The sequence below is a fragment of the Bos indicus genome, chromosome 21, assembly GCF_029378745.1.
Source record: "Bos indicus isolate NIAB-ARS_2022 breed Sahiwal x Tharparkar chromosome 21, NIAB-ARS_B.indTharparkar_mat_pri_1.0, whole genome shotgun sequence".
Classification (NCBI taxonomy): Eukaryota; Metazoa; Chordata; class Mammalia; order Artiodactyla; family Bovidae; genus Bos; species Bos indicus.
This window is the reverse complement of record NC_091780.1, coordinates 21,135,633-21,152,758: the sequence shown is the minus strand read 5'-3', so window position 1 is coordinate 21,152,758 and position 17,126 is coordinate 21,135,633. Positions and strand designations below refer to the sequence as shown.

At 54.0% G+C, this 17,126-nt stretch overlaps 1 long non-coding RNA gene across 2 annotated transcripts in view; it reads right to left on the bottom strand.

Moving 5' to 3' along the window:
- Positions 1–3,167: 3,167 nt before the first annotated feature.
- Positions 3,168–17,126, bottom strand: part of LOC139178178 (uncharacterized) — a 35,248-nt gene continuing 21,289 nt past the window's right edge. For both annotated transcript variants that reach the window (XR_011562565.1, XR_011562566.1), the window contains exon 2: positions 3,168–4,606. This is a non-coding gene — a long non-coding RNA (uncharacterized lncRNA). The remainder of the gene's footprint in view (positions 4,607–17,126) is intronic.

The window sequence follows — 17,126 nt, the reverse complement described above, 5'->3', positions numbered from 1 at the left end:
GAGCCGCGCGGGGCCTGCCGGATTCCCTGCACGTCGCGTCGGCGGCCGCTATTCAGCCGCTAATTGAACGTTAATGGCAGGTGCGGATGAGGTCACCGGAGCTGGCTTTTCTCACACATTTTTCATGCAAATTCGCGAAACTCTAAACAAATTTAAATAAAAAGCTCTTTGTGCCTCGCGCCCCTCAGTCTTCTCCCTCCCGCCCGGGGTCCTGGCTCCTCCCGGGGCCCTGGGGCCCCGAGCCTGCTGCCCGGCGGAGCGCGGCACGCGGGGGGGACCTGGGCGCCCAGGGGCAGCGCCGCCTGCCGGACGGCCAGGCCCACCCCGCCGCGCCGCCGGCGGCCCTGACCGCAGCCCCCTGGGCGCGGTGGAGCGGGGATGAGAGACGTTTCACTGGGGTTGCCTGGCAGGGGAGGCTGGTAGGGCGCCAGGCACTTAGGGAGGCCGCGTGGGCAGGGGTTTGAATGCTTGGCATCTGGGCAGGTGTGCCTGTGCCGACATCCTGGCTGCACCCATCCCTGCACCCACCAGCTACCTCAGCCTCACTCTCCCCGTTGGTTAAACAGGAATTAATACAGTGCCCGTTTTGTATAGGGATGTCTGAGGATTAAACCATGATTTAGGACATGAGCAAGCACTTAGTGCCTGGCGCAAGAAAGTCTTGATAATTGTCTGGGGTCCCAGGGCCTTGTGAAAAGGGATGCTGTCATATTGCACATTCATAGAGAACCTTGTCAGGGTCTTTCAGGAGATTTACGAAGCCTTGCATCCCATTCTGGTCACAGAAATGAGATCTGGAGCCCAGTGCCATTGCTTCCCAGCTGTGTGAGTGTGCACGTGTTTCTTAGCATCTCTGAAGCCTCTGTTAGCTACTCTGTAAAATGGGATTAAGTCTTATGGCAGTGGGGGTGTTTGTCACTATGAGGATTAAATGACAAGACACTGATGGAGGTTTGGGAGCTGCCTCAAGATCCAGAACCTACAGAACCCCGTTTCTGAGAGTAGCACACCTAAGATTGCCACCCTCAAGGCTAGAGGTAAGCCTGGGACCCGGCAGCCAATGGCCTCCGTCCTCTTAGCCAGATGAGCCTAGCCCAGGTCAGGGAGACACTTCCCCAGACCTTGGGAGGGCTTCTTGGATCCATACCAGGGACCCACCACACCTGACACAGCAGGAATTGTCTTTGCTAGTGGCTAAATCTTACTTTCCTCACCCACATCCTTCCCACAGAACTGACCAGACACAAGGAAGGCTTTGCAGAGAAACTTTATTGTGAGTTGGGAAAAGTGTGTGTGTGTGTGTGTGTGTGTGTGTGTGTGTGTGTGTTAGTCACTCAGTTGTGTCCGATTGGACTGTAGCCCGCCAGGCTCCTCTGTCCATGGAGTTCTCCAGGCAAGAATACTGGAGTGGGAAGCCATTCCCTTCTCTAGGGGATCTTCCCAACCTAGGGATCAAACCCGAGTCTCCCGCATTGCAGACAGACTCTTTACCATCTGAGCCACCAGGGAAGCCCATGGGGTAGAGAGAGGTGAGGTTTACAGGATGAGAAGAGGCTTTTCTTGCAGAACTTGCCAAGTCCCTCAGGACCATCCAGGGGGATCCCCCTGGCCTTGCAAGAGACCCAGTGATTCCAGATCCCTGAGTGAGATCTCTGCTCACCGACTGCTGCTTCTGCAGCTTCAGCTTTCCTTGAGGACCTCATCAGGCCAGACTCTGGGAAGCACTGGGGCAGGCCCAGGAGTGCCCATCAGGCTTCTATCAGGTCAGGGGAGAAGCAGAGTCTGCAGAAGTGTAGGTGACCCGCAGCCAGGGGACTGGGGGGCTGCAGCAGTTAGACCCTCTGACCCCACCTACTCCCACTTCCCATTTCCCACCAGGTGGAAGCCCTGAGCCTTCCCCAGTACCTTGCCCCCACTTTCCAGTGCTCATTCAGGCTTGTCTTAACCAGCTGGGTTGTGTCTTTACCTCCAGGCCACCACCCCCAGGAAGTCCATCTGGACAACCCTTCTGGCCCTGGACAGCTCTGGAGGAGAGGCTATACTAACCAAAGTCTCTATAATCCTCCTCCCCATCCCTCCACTGCCCAGTCCAGGGGCAGGGATACTGCAGGAGCCACATGGCATTAGGTAAAATTGGGGGAGGACCCCAGGCAAGCAAATACTTGAGGAGGTGAAGTTGCAGAGGAGGGGTTAATATCTCTATGAATGGGAGGTGGAAAGGAGGGTGTTCCAGCTTTGGGGACCTCCTAGTGGCCATGCCAAACAGGATTTCTTTGCAGTCTGGAGTAAGACTTCACAGTCCAAGAGAGTTGAGTTTGAATCTTAGTTCTGGCACTAACTAGCTGTGTGACTTGGGACCTAAAACTTAATTTTTCTGGGCCTCAGTGTCTTCATCTATAGAATGGGTGGGTAACAGTAATACTGACAGTCTATCAAGTTATGAGGAGTCACTGCAGTCTTCTTTCCTGCTCACTCTGCAAGCTCCACAGCTGATTTGGGTTGACTGTAGGTGTCGCCCAGGTCCCAGGGACTACTCTGCAATCCTGCGGGTTTCCCAGGGTGCTCTGGGTGGCTCCCTGGTCCAGATCTATGGCACTTTCCCCCCCAATCCCACCTAGGGCCCACCCAGGCCCATGAGGGCCCAATGGAGGGCTCCTCCAGTCACCATGGCCAGGTCCTGGCCTGTCATGTGTGGAGTCAGACCCACACCTCCCACTCCTGAGACCTTGTGTCCCTCCTCAGAGACACTTGCTGGGCCCCTTGCTTTCTCTGGGGTGAAGCAAACAAGGCAGGCCAGTGGCAAAATTCTTGTGGAGCTCCTACTCCAACTTGGTTAACAGAGGTTAAGCCTGATATAGTCAATAACCGCTTTACATTTCTCAGTGAAAGTATCCCACAAGCATGGAAAGAAAATGGGACTGCCTTCATTCCCTCTCACCCCCAGAGGCAGTCTTCTAATACACACCCGGAATCTCTGCACATATAAGCATATTTTTTACTTTTAAATACACACAAATAAGATCATGCTCTATCGCCTGTTCTGTGATTTATTCTATTCACCCAACAATATATACTGGCCAGCCTTCCATATCAGCTAATATTTAGAGACCTACCACATTCATTTTTGTAGCTGCGTAGTATTTCACACAGTATGAATGGACCACAGGTTCATTTCCATTTCTTTATATTCTTAAAAAATAAATGCTCAGATGAACATTCTTGTACATTCTTCTTTGCGAACGTCTACGTGTTAACCGTATAGTAAATTTCTATCAGTGCAATTTGCTTGGTACTAAGTACATGTGTCCTTTACATTCTGATATTGCCACATTTCATGCTTTCCCACCAATGGTGTTTGAGTGTCTTAGAAGAGATACGTGATGGTAGAGAAAGGCATTGAGAGAGGCAGCGATGTAAGACAGGTCATGGAAACATCCAACCAGCCCACTGAGCATGGCGCAGGACTGGCCTGCTGCCCTGAGGGCGGTGCCCAGTGCCTTTGTCTTGTCCAGGCCTGTGTGGTCTAGTAGTCCAGGGGTACCCTGAGTCAGAGGGGAGTGGGCCCACAGGGGTGCTGGGGGTGGAGGGCGGGCCAGCATGGCTGGAGTCCTGCCTGAACGGTTTCCTGTGGCCATTGTCTCTGCCCTGCCTGGTCTCCTTGGGGGGAGTTTATTCAGGGGCCTTTGGAGAAGAGTTGGGCAGGAGGAGGAGGGTGTGCAGCCCTCACCAAAGGCACCCAGGAATGTGTCACAGGAGGGAGAGGAAAAGGGAGGGAGGACCCATCCCTGGGAGACACGGACGTCAAGAACCCCTGACTAATGAATAGTGAGTTTGCCCTTGAACCTCACTGGGCTTCGCCATTCTCAGGCACAGAACAAGAGCAGAGACACGTCTGAGCCCAGCTGCACGGGGACGGCGGCGGTTCATCTCAGACACTTTGACAGGCCGGGCCTTTTCCCTGCATAGCTCGGATCTGGCTCCCGGCTCCCCTGGCAACAGCACAGCGGCATGGCTCCCAGGTCCAGGCCCTGCCTGCTGTGAGCAGGAGGAGGGAGGAAGAGGAGCACCAAGGGGAGGACAGCTGGGGAGAGGGCATCGTTAACTCCTAGAAGGCTGGAGCCCCTTGCGTGGGCAACCACCCGGCACGCCGCCCTCGGCCCTCAGGGGCGGAGATAAAGGGCGGAGATTCTGTTTGCTGGAACACCCTGCGCTGGAACAGGCATACAATGTGAGGAGGGCAGACAGGGTGGCCCACAGAGCAAAGGCCAAGACCTCCGCAGGATGAGTGGGGGGTAGGGGCACGTTTCCCCAGGTCCCCAGCCAAGTCCCAGAAGGGCAGGAGTGGGAGCAGAACCCGCGCTGTGCTCTCTGCCCCAGTCCTCCTCCTCCATCCTGGCCCCTGACCGCTGCAGCTTCAAGACAGCAGCGACTGCATCTTCCCTTTCTGCTTGGCTCTTCCACCTCTGATGATGGTGAGTGTCCTGGAGTGAGGGGCATGGCTCTGGACTCCAATCCTATGACCTTGGCAAGCAAGACCTACAGCTCTTCTGTCTCCATTTTCAGAGAAGCTGAAAAGAGGCTGTCCCATCACACTTCGCAGGACAACCTAGAGATAAGAGAAATAATATGTGAGAAGGAGCTTGGTCCTCTGGGGAGGAAAGTGTCCTAGAAATCTCATTCAGGTATTATTAGGGCTGAAAGTAGGTATTTCTGCTCCCTGGGGCTCGGGGGAGGAGCTTCTTGAAGCTGTCTCAGAACCTCCTCAGCAGAGCAGGCTGAAACTCAAAGGCCACAGGTTAGGAAAGGCAATGGTTTCTGTCCATGGCCTTTGGAGGCTCAGCTTGGACAGGAAGGTAAGACAGACCCACTGTATGCTTTCAAAGAGCTTTTCCTGTATCATTGCTCTGCCTTGCTGCAACTTTATGAGAAGGGTGTGGTGATCCTCATTTTAGAATTAGGAAAAGAGAGGCTCAGAGAGGTTAAGAGCTAGCCCAAGGTCACCCTTGTTATACAAAGACCTGAGCCCATGTCCCCTGATTCTGTGGCCTCCATTGTGTCAGCTGTATGGGTGGCAGAACCACCAGGCTGGGGCCCTGGGAAGGCGGGGGCAGGCAGTAAGAAGCAGAATTTCCCCTGTGGATTGCTTCTTGGGGCTTGGACCTTCTGAGTCTGAAGGGCCTGGCCAAGGGAAGTAGGACAAGGCAAGTCCCAAGGAGAACAATGCAAGCCCACTGTGAGGGTCTCTGGTGGCAGAGTCACAGGACAAAGGCTAGCCAGAGCAAACAGGAACAGAGGAGGAGGCCCCAGATCAGAAGCTGGGGACACACTCAGCTAGACCTGTGCTCTCCAGACACAGTCCCGCCCCAGGGCAGGTCACATCCCAGCCTCAGGTCCCGGCCGGCAGTGAGCTGGGTTTTTGTCTGAAGCCTCTGGATGAAGATGTTGCCCTTCATCCAGGGAGCAATCTGAAGGAGACCACACTGGTTGGGCTTCCTGCGAGCCAGGGGGCAGAGGCTGAGGGTTACTGGCAAGTAGCAGAAGAGAAAAAGCAGGAAGAACTTCCAGATTACAAAATGTCACAGCTAAAAGGGACCTTAGGTGTCATCCTAGCCAATGCTCCTTTGCCAAGTCCAGAAAGGGAGAGGGTTCACTCAAGGCCAGAAGAAGTTCAAGTCTCTGACTTTCAGCTAGGTAGGGTTGTGCCTTCCCATGCGACTTGGCATTCTACCAGGCCACCCTGTGTCCTCAAAAGCAGGGATTTCACTCAATGAGGCACAGAGAAGGACCAGACAAAAGAGCTTACTGCTGGCAAAGCACACCACGTGTCAAGGGGTGGCTGCTATGCCTCTTTGAGAGCAGAAGCCTTCCTGGAAAACACCATTGTCACCACCGCGCAGGTAGGGACCACAAACCTTACCTGGCTGATGACAAAACAGGCATGAGGAGATGGATCAGAACACAGACCGGCCCCGAAGCCTGACCCACCAATGCTTTCCAGAAGGGTCAGGGAGGAGCAACGGCACTAGGGCGGGTGGGAGCTCCCAGGAGAAGCTTGTCCCCACAGAGCCTGATGGTGGAGCCTTAGCCAGGGCGGGGTCTGGAGCTGGGGAGGACTTCGGCTTGCTGCCCTTGGCTGCCGGGTCCTCTGCCAGGTGGAGCAGGGTGCCCCATTCCAGGCAGATCTGACCTGCTCAAAATGCAAAGGAGGTCAGGGACCCTGCGTTGTGCAGCCTTGTCAGGAACCGCCCTCGAGGGAAGTCTGTGCACTGGCTGATGAAGGGACATGTGATGGGACAGAAAGACACAAAGACAAATGAACTTCTCTCGGCCCAGCTGTGCCCTCCTTCCTGGGCTGCTGGTTTGGGCCAGCTGCCGCCTGACTGGCCGGTGCCCACAGTTAAATATCCTGCATATCACTACTGTCCTCATCCTCCGAATCATGGCTGCATCAACCCACCTGGAGAAGCTCAGATCCTCCATACCTGCCCCGGACTGTAGGGGATAGGAGAAGGAAGATGAGCCCTGTTCAGTGGTAAGCGACTCCACTGGGAGGTAGGAATTATTATTCCCATTTTACAGATGAGGGTTTAGAGGCTCTAAGACATTCAGGGGTCTGTTGCACAGTGGTGCCAGAAGCAGAACGCCAATCTGGGCCTCTCGCCAGCCCCTCCTCTCCAGCCAGGGTCCCAGGCTCGGGCTATCACCAGCCCACGGGACTGCAAGGCTCTGAAGGGCCTGGGCCCAGCACCCCCACCTCATTTTCTTTCCTCCCTAGGGTTCTCTCAGGGTTCGGTGTAAGCAGGGGTGGTATACTGCCTAGCACACTTGATTCATTCTAGAACAAATCCCCCAGCCCCTGAGCAGCCCTGACAGCATTTTCCTGGCTAACCAGGGGAAGGAATGTCTGCCATGTTCAGAAAGGGCTTCTCCTACTAAGACAGGGAGCCTGAGGATTTGGGGGCTGGGATCAGGGTGGGGACAGCTACCAAACAATGAAACCTTAGCCAGGCAGCAAGGGCAGCAGAGCCTTAATCTCAGGAGCTTTCCTCCTGAGGGACAAAGCACAAGGTCAGCCTGGCTGCACGCAGGCCCGGCCCAGCCCCACTGGGCGCCACCCATGCCGGTCCAGCCTCGGAACGGTGAGCCACGCTTGGAATGTGATTCCCAGGCTTTGTGTGATGCTCGGTTAGCAGAGTGCGACTCCCAAGATCCCCTGTCACCCCCTAAAGCCTCTGCCAACCCACCCCCCAGCACCACACTGATCACCAGATTAAGGAGCTCAGGGCTACAGCTGAGGCAGCTAACACCCAGGAGAGAGGGAGGGGGAGGGAGGGGAGGGGAGGGGCAGGGAGGGCAGTGGGCAGCTCTCCCAAGGCCTGCCTGCTCTGCCTCTTTCTCTCCCACCCGTATTGTGGGCCCTGGTCTCTGTTCCTGCCTGAGCTCTAACCTCTACACTCTTCCTCATGTAGCTTCTAACTTCCCCTCCAGAACCCCAGATGGAGCCCAGGCCTCCCTGGCCAGGACTCCCATGCCCTCTGAAGGGGATCCCAGAGGTTCTCTAACCACCACCCAACTCCACAGCAAGGTGCACCCCCGCAACATGAGGGAGCAGGAGGGAGCACCGGGGATGGGAAGAACAGCGAAGAAGGGGCAAGAGAAGGCGTTTGAAGCCCTTGCCTAAGACCCCAGCACTTCCTGAACCAATGCCATCCCCAAGCATTTAAAGTACAAACACAGGAAAAGAAGTTCCCTTCTGTCTGCAAAGAATCAAGGTCTGTAAGAAATGAGATGGCTAGATTCATAGAGACCCAGTGGAAAGAACTGGAGGTTTTGGCCTAGGGAATTTTGGACTGCGAGGGTCCCAGACTCACCCTTTCAATCACTGGGAAGCTGTGAAGAGAGAACAGGACCAGTGGGGCTGGGTGGGGGAAAAGCAAGAAAAGGGTCTGGAGCAGCTCCCCTGGATCCTAAGACTCCTGCACCTGGACAAGAGGGGCCATGCTCCAGGTCCCCACTCCCTGACCTTCCAGCATTTCTGTGCGGGGCTGTGCAGACCTGGAAACTCTGACCCATAAAGTCATCTGGAGGTCCAGCCCAGCAGGCGTCCAGCCCCTCATCCTCCATGCCAGGGCCTGCAGGGGGCGACCAGGACACACCCAGGGCCTCGGCCAGCAGCTGCTCTCACTCCAGTTTCTCCTTTGCTGCCACTGCCAGGCTCCCCTCTGCCAGCCGGGTCCTGCTTGCCACCACTGCAGGGCAGGGGCAGCAGAGGAGAGCCTGGGGGCCTGGGGGCAGGGGTGGTTCTGTGAGGACCTGAGCAGAGAGGCTCTACCTGCTCCGAGAGCAGAGGCCCACACTCCAGTGTCCGCAGGGGTAAAATCCTTCCTCTAAGGTCCTCTCACCGCCCGCCAGAATTCACTGGTCCCACGCCCGTCATTGTGCTCGGGGAGTGCGAAATCAACACAGGTTTGAAATGATCACAACCATCACAGACTTTCTGAGTTAGAAGGAACCAAGAGATTCCTTAAGTTTTCCTCACTCACTGTGCCAGGGAGAACACCGGGATCCAGTGTGAAGGATGAACTGGCCTCCCTGGGGTCATGCAGCAAGCACGTGCTCCTGCCGCGTCTGCTCAGGGCCAGGCTCCTGCGAGGGCCTAAAAGAGGGCTTCTCCGTCATACCCCAAACGAGATCCTGGCCCAACTGTGGGCGGCGGGGGTCTGGGGCCAGGGGAGGCCATAATGCGATAAGCAGACTGGCCATCTGGCTTGGGGATGGAGGAGACTGGCCGCTTCTGCTGCCTGGTCCCTGGGGACCCTGTGTCGCGAGAGACAGACGGCCAGATGGACAGGCTCTGGCCCGGGTCTGGGTGGAAGCCAGTGAGCTCCCTGTAGCCAGAGCTAACCAACTCGCAAACGTGGCAGGGTGGGAGTAGAGAAGGTATGGGGAGTGCCGCCAGGCCCCTCTAAAATGACAGAGACAGGAAAGCAGGCTGGGGAGCCGAGATTCCCGCCCAGGCACAGAGCCTGGCTCCCCAGGTAAGCCCTGGCCGGCTCAGCCCCACAGCCATAAACAGGTCCCCCTCCCGGGGAAAGGCAAACGCGTCTCCCCTGGCACCTTCTCAGACATGCATGCAAAACTAATTAACATGGGGAGACATGCGAGCAGCCGGCCAGCTCCACACCCTCGAGTCCACGCAAACAAGGCGAGCCCTTGTCCAGGGGACGTGCACAAAGCTTTGTTGCTAATTTAGGCATCTGTCTCTGTCTGGTCTGGTCCTCCTGCCTGCGCTGGGGTTTTTCCCAGCCCCTCGGACAATGCTGGGAACAGGCCTGCCGATCCCTTATTCAAATCACACCCAGGACAATGAGCTCATTGTGCAGGCCACAGAAAAAGGGATTCTGGGGGGGGGGGGGGGGGCGGTGTGTGTCGGGGGGTGGGCAGTGGAACCGGGCATCAGGAGTGGAGAAGGGTGGGGTGGTAAAGAAAATGGGAACCCAGGAAAGTGTTTACTAACACAGCCCCTGCAGCTGCCTTGGGCCCCTCTCCCTTCCCCCACCAGGCTGGCAGCCGGGGAGAAGTCCTGGGACTTGACTCGGAGGTGGGGGGTCCCCGCAGTAGATTAGGGGCCTTGAATCTACGGGGCTGGTGGATACAAAGTCTGGCTCAAATCTTTGCCTTGTCGCCCTCTCCCACCTTTAGCAGTCTACAGCTACCCCTGAGTGTCCATGGCCGGTGTGCCTTTTGTAACTGGTTTTGGGGGTCCTTTTTCCTCTTACAGCAGAATGTACAGGTCCGGACTGCAGACAAGGAGATGGGGCTGCGGGGAGAGGTGCTGGCGGCTGCTTGGGGTGGGACCTGCTGTCTCGGCCATTGTCTTCAGGCAACATTTCATTTTCTCCTCCTTCCCGGCTAATAAATTAGAGAGGAGGCCGTGGGCTTCGAAGGGACAGACTCCCCACGGACAGCGGGCAGGCAGGTGGGAAGGCAAGTCTGTGAGCTCTTGGCAGATGGGCTCACCCAGTGCTTGGCTGCTCATGCCACACCTGGTCAGACACTTGCACAGAGCCCAACAATGAGCAGCATAAAAATACCCTCTGTGTGTGTGTGTGTGTGTATGTGCGTGTGCTCAGTTGTGTCTGACTTGCCGTACAGGCTATAGCCCACCAGGCTCCATGGGATTCTCCAGGCAAGAATACTGGAGTGCCATTTCCTCCTCCAGGGGATTTTTCCAACCTAGGGATCAAACCTGCATCTCCTGCCTTGGCAGGTGGGTTCTTTACCACTTGAGCCATCGGGGAAGGCCCATATACACACACACACACACACACATATATATATCACATGTAAATTTATATACATTATACAAATCCTCCAAGATTCCTGAATGGGCGATCTGGGCTTGAGCCCTTCGTCCTAACAGTTCCCCAGCAACTTGTCGCACTGAGCCCTCCTAGACAGGACGATGTAAACAGACATGCACAGCCTGACACTGACACGCAGACATAAAAAGAAACACACACACCCAGAGGCAGCCCCCGACACACACACTGACAATGGTGTAATGAATGCAGGACGGCGACAGCATTCAGTCCAAAGCCCACACCGCTGGTCGCCCAGCACCAGGGTGGCTGAAAGGTTATGGAGTGGCTGCAGGCCTGCTCCCCACAGTGTCCTCTCCCAGGCTCTCGGCTCTGTGGAGCTGAGGTGCAACACCATGCCAGGCACCCAGGTGGGAGCAAATGTCTCCTGAGACAGAAAGGCTTGGAACTGGACTCAGCCCTTAGTCAGGGCAGTCTGAGCTGCCCTGAAGGATTTTCTTAACAGTGAAAGAAAAGGTGTTTAAAAGTCATATTGACTGTCCTGCATTTTGAGACATGTCTTGAAGTTGGGGCAAAGTGGAAATGCCACACAAGATCACCAATAGTTGACTATTTATGATCTATCAAAAAGAAATTTCATATAGGCCAACCTAACAGGCAACTGGCTCCAAGAACTATTGAGTGTATTTTCCCTTTTTAAACTTCCTCTCCAGACTGGGTTATTTTTTTCTGAAAGAAGAAAAAAAAAACACACCCAATGATCCAAGACCCAGATCTACTTTTGGAGCATCTGTCTATAGCCACATAGCCACATCGTGCAGAGACGTCACAGTAGCTGCTGGAATGACCTGTGAACACACAAACGCGCGCCCAAGCACGCACACAGCCTGCGGCCTGTATCAGGCCAAGCCCCACCTTCAGGCTCCCCCACCAGGGCTCCTGCTTCTCCTTCTCCATCGTCTGGCTCTGGAGCATGTCCTAGGGAGGACGGAAGGAATAGGAGACTAGAATGGCATGGGCAATGGGGCAGCCGTGCTACTGGCTTCTTCTCCAGAGAGGTGTCCAGGCTAGCTGAGAGTCTGTGCATGTACTGGAGGAGACATCAACCATGCAGCTTCGAGACTAAAGTGTGCATTGTCAACTGGCCACCAAATACAAACCCAAGGCCAGGCTCTGTGCATATGACACTCACTCCAACTACCTGTAGGAGAGCCATGCCCAGGAAACTAGAAGGGTACAAGGCCACCCAGTGTGAGGAAGGCCCACTCCTTGCCAGCAGTTGAACATTTATGGTCCTGTTGCTCACAGAACACAGAACGTACCACATCTTCCCAAGAAATCACTCTCGCCAATCTCTCCGGAGTTTCTCAGGGGAGGAAAGATGGAAGGTTTCAGAAGCAGAGTCCAGCAATGCTCTGCATATCATTACCTGCTTCTTCGTTGTCCAGAGAGGAAGGCCTGTTTCACAGATGCTCATCTTGCCCACCAGAGACAGCTGGCCCATCCCTATAGAAGCTGAGAGCAAGACACTTCCTTGAGAGTCTCCAGGTGACCTGGGATTCCAGTTCCAGACTTCCATGCAGCAGGAAGTCGCATGGTCTCTCTCACACCTCTGACAAAGTACTCTGACCACAAATGCCCTGTAACTCCTAGTATTACCGCGTTAACTTTCTAAACACATACTACATTAACTTCAACAAGAAAACCACCAAAACATGACCACCAACAACCACAGTAAGATGAGATCTGTTTGGCCTTCCCTCTCCTGAGAGGCATGTGAGAGAATGTGAGCCTGTAGCTGGGGCTTCAGAGATGGTAGTTGCATTTGCACGGTGGGCTCTAACCTAGCGGCTACCTGGATGACTCTTCCAAATACCAGACGTGTTGAGAGCAGGTATCTGGGTGCCCACCACTGCTACCTTATATGCGTGTTCACCTCCCAACCACTGCACGTGGGCTCCAGTCTGAGCAGAACCAGGAGAGAATTCTGGCCTTGAAGTCCCAAACAGTGTTGGATTCCTTCTGAGGAAAACCTTCTGCACAAGAATTAGAGGTAATTTATCATTTGATTGCATTTAAGATGCTCCCTACCAATCTCAAGGACTTCTCTGGTGGCTCAGACAGTAAAGAATCGGCCTACAATGCGGGAGACCCGGGTTCTATCCCTGGGTCGGGAAGATCTCCTGGAGGAGGACACAGCAACCCAACCCACTGGAGAATCCCATGGACAGAGAAGCCTGGCGGGATACAGTCTAGCCTCAAATGCAAATCTTGATAGGTGACTGCTATGCTGATTCCTAGGATCAAAGCTGTGTTTTAAATGAAGAAAAGAAAAAAAAAAAAAATGAAGAAAAGGCAATTGAGATGTCACAGTTCTATAAAGAATCAGTGGAATCTGGAAAATTAAAGTTCTAGGCCAGGCTAAATGGCAGCTTAAGGTCACCAAGGGCAAAACATGACATGGCCCCTACCAGGCTCTGGGGGTGTGGAGAGGGGAAGGGAAGCCAGGAAGCTGCAAATGGGTGAGAGCTGTCACACCTTCAGCGCCCGCTAATCCAACACCCCCTGCCCAGGGCCTAGCCTTCCGGTCGTGACTGAATAGATGAAATTTTGTATCACACAAGCTTTAAAGGTCTGGACAAGGGACTGTGGTTTTCTTCTCTTTATCCTCAAGGCCTTGCCCAGAGCCTGACACGGAATGCTTGGTCAATGAAACCTGAATGAATAAATGAATGAAGTAGAAAAAAAACAATCTGGTACGGGAAGAGTTCCAATTCCTGAGCTCCATGGTTCCCTTGCTAACTGGGGTATGGTTCCATGCACAGCCCTAGAAGCGCTGAAATCCAGGCCAAGAGCCAGCAGAGGTGAGAGGCCCAGGGTGGATGTGTCTACTTGACTCAGGCTGGCCTGGCAGCACACACACCCACCGTGGACAGGGTGACAAGACCACCTCCCTTAGCCTGCCCTCCACTGTCACTGTTCTTGCCTCCTCCATCTGACCTGCTTTTCATACCCAAATTTCTAGGTCAGTCCTGTAAGACTCATGCCTACACCTGAGCCTCTGTTCAGGGAGTCCTGCCCCTCCTCAGCCCAGAAGACCTCTTTGGCTACAATGAGCCTGCTCTGATGCTCTGCCCCACATAAATTCCTCCTCTCCTAACTCTGATGGCCTGAGTCAAGCTCTGTACATCTCCAATGTGTGCATCCTTAAGCTGCTTTCTGCCCCGAGGGCTTAGGGAACGGGTCGGGGCTTCTCCTGGGTTCTCTCTGGACCTCGGAGCTAGGAGCTGGGTAGACTGGCTGAGCCTGGCCCCTTGCTCATTGCCTTCCCTGCTCCTTCCCTCATCCCACATGTTTGGCCCACCAGTGAGATGGCTCCCTGCAGAAACTTGCTGGTTCCTCCTCTCAACACACACACATCCGCTCCAGGACAGCAGGTGGGGGATGCAAACTGACATTTCTTGAGAGCTACAAGGTTAAGTATTACTATCCTCAATGTTACAGATGGGAGAACTGGCTGCAAGAGAGAGTGTGCCAAGGTCCCAACTAGGTCAGACAGACCCCCGAAGCCCACTGAGCCACATGCACTTCCTTACACCACCATGACCTTGAAGCCTGCAATCCAACAGCAGAAGAGAGAGAAACAGACTGGAAACAACTAAAAATGGGTAAGAGAAGCTGCAGACTCAAAGGGCGGGGGTGGCTGTAAACTGGAGACCTCCTCCTTTTTGCTCTCAGTCTCCCAGCACTCCCCACATGACACGCCCTCAGGGGCACGCACCACCTTCCCTTTCCTGTGCCGCCACACTGGTTGAACAGAAGTGGGTCTAAAGGTCTCTGCTTAGGGACAAGATTAGACAGAAGACGTGGAGACCTTTGCCTTCTCCAGAAGACACAAGTCTGGGACTTCCCTGGGGGTTCAGTGGTTAAAAATCCGTGTTCCAATGCAGAAGACAGCATGCCACCTCAGGGCATGTAACACTGCAGAAAGCAGAACTTCTCTCTTGTCCCAGGGAAGGTGTAATCCCTTGGCACCATGGGCAGATGGGTGGGCTTGAATCCACCCGACTTCACAGACTGAAGCATAGCCAGGCTACGGATCACATGGACAATTAGGAGAAAGTCAGGGCTGGTGGGTGCTTCTCACCCCTCTGAGCACCTCACCAAGACTCCCAGGGGCCCAGCACTCAGCCTTCCTACCTGGATCATCCAGGTATAATACCAGCCCAAAGCGGAGACACTACAGAGCCATCCCCTGGCAGCCCAAGTGAGCTCCTGCTGCTTCCTAAAGCCCAGGCTGACTCCTAAGGACACAAGGACTCACAGGGGACTCAGACGCCCCCACCCAATGGCTCTAGCTTCTGAGACACACCTCATGTGAACACCCCAATGGCATCTGGCTTAGAAAAGAAGGGCAGATTCTAGATTACTTTTATCACTCTCTCTGTTCCCCAAGAGACAGGCCTTAAAGGAGATAAAGTATGCAGAGCGTTAGCGTGGAACTTGGCACAACATAAGTGCTCAATAAATGGTTCCTGTCACCATTATCATGACTCATTACGGTTTCCTGGCTGCCCACTCCTCACCTCCCTGGCTTGTGTGAGGAGCCCTCTTTTCATAACCTCGAGGCTTTACAGAGCTCAGAGGCCCTTAGCCCAGCCCAGGGTTTCCAGGGCAGGAAGTTTCAGAGATGTGGAGGTAACTGGGAGTGAGGCTGGACCCAAGGTCAGGAGTCCTCCGAGGTGAGAAAGCTCCTCTGCCCTCTGACAGCAGGATGAGCCCAGCGCCTCCCTAGAAAATCTTGCTGAAGACCCGAGGCTTGGCAGAGAGCCAGGGCAGGAGGCTTCTCCAAGAAGATGCTGGCTCCAAGCCAAGGCGCATCCCAGAAGCTTCAGCTCCCAGAGAGCAGCAGAGGCGGAGGGGAGGAGGGGTCGCCAGAAGAGGGGCAACAAGGATCCCTCAAGCCAAAGGAAACCTGCTGCACGTGGGTCTGGCAGGAACCTGGGTGCACGGCTGTCTCCTCGTGCCCTGAGGGCTCCACACATCAGGGAGACGATGAAATCACTTTGAGGACAGGAGTTGATGGGGGGCGTGTTCCACCCCAGGACCACCCTCCTGTCATCTACATCTGTGCCCCTACAAACTCCACCAGGCACCACTAAACCTCCAAGCAAAGACTCTTCTGGGGTTCCCCATTGGCTCTCCTCCCCCCACCCATCCTAAAACCTGAGAAACTCGATGCTGCCTATAGATTCAGGTCTGTCTCTAAGGACTGAGGGGTGAAAAGCGTTAGTCACTCAGTCGTGTCCGACTCTTTGTGACTCCATGGACTGTAGCCCACCAGGATCCTCTGTCCATGGGATTTTCCAGGCAAGAAAACTGGAGTGGGTAGTCAATCCCTTCTCCAGGGAATCTTCCCAAGCCAGGGATCAAACCTGGGTCTCCCACATTGCAGGCAGATTCTTCACCATCTGAGCCATCAGGTCTTCTGCGTCAAAGGACTGAGGGTTAATCCCCATTTAAAAGGCTATACCAGCCTCCTGTCTGGCTTTTCCATGCACAGATATCTCATGGCCAGAGACCTTTCAGGGGTAGATCAGCATTAGTTACTGAGCGCTGGGGCTGGAAGAGGTCTTAATTCTCTAGTCTAGCTCAATGAAAATATGAGTGGCATGTATCACTTTAAAATTTCCTAGATACTTCCCTGGTAGTCCAGTGGCTAAGACTCTGTGCTCCCAATGCAGGGGGCCCAGGTTTGATCCCAGTCAGGGAACTAGAACCCATATGCCGCAATTAAAGATCCTGCATGCCCCAGCTAAGACCTGGCGAAGTCAAATTAATTAAAAATTTCTGGAAGACACAACAAAAAGTAAGAACAATTAAAACTAATTTATTTGATTTTTAAAAAATATTTGACTGTGCTGGGTCTTAGTTGCAGCACGCAAACTCTTAGTTGTGGCATGTGGGATCTAGTTCCCTGGCCAGAAATTGAACCCAGGCCCCCTGCATCCAGAGCGTGGAGTCTTAGCCGCTGGACCACCAGAGAAGTCCAAAATTAAGTTTTATTTATTTATTTAAAAAAATTTTTTTAAATGCAGGAGGCTTTTAATAGTAAAGGGATGATTAATATAAGTTGCATGTGTGCATGCTCAAGTCACTGTCATGTCCGACTCTTTGCAACCCTGTGGACTGTGGCTCACCAGGCTCCTCTGTCCATGAGATTTTCCTGGCAAGAATACTGGAATGGGTTGCCATTTCCTTCTCCCTAAAATTCACTTTAATAATATATTTTAACTCAGTATTATCATTTCAGCATGTTGCACTCAAACAACTCATGAGACTGACAGTGGTTAGCATCCTGGACAACGCAGCTCTTGACTCCAGCAACCTCCCCCATTTTTGGAGAAGGATGTGACCCAAGTATCTAAGGAGAGGGCACCGGGGCAGAAAGGGAGGCCCCAAACTCGATCCCTACAGCTGGGCCCATGGGCCTTTCCCTTCAGCCTCCTGGTAGATACTTGTGGCCTATGAAATAGATCATTTTATGATAAATACAATTCAAGGGGCCTGCGACTTAAACCTACTTGAAATAGACAAGCCGGAGAGGAGCAGAAATAGATATACTTGACATCACGCGCTCTGCTCCGGAACAAAGACCAACAGGAAGGAACAGACGGGAGGTTCTGGGAGATCTCTGCATGGGAGGCAAGTCTTGATGAGGACCTCTGTGTGTGGCATCCGTGAGCAGGGCCACCTGGCTCCTGTGGGTTGTAAATACCCACACTCCAGCCCTGGGTCTGGTGA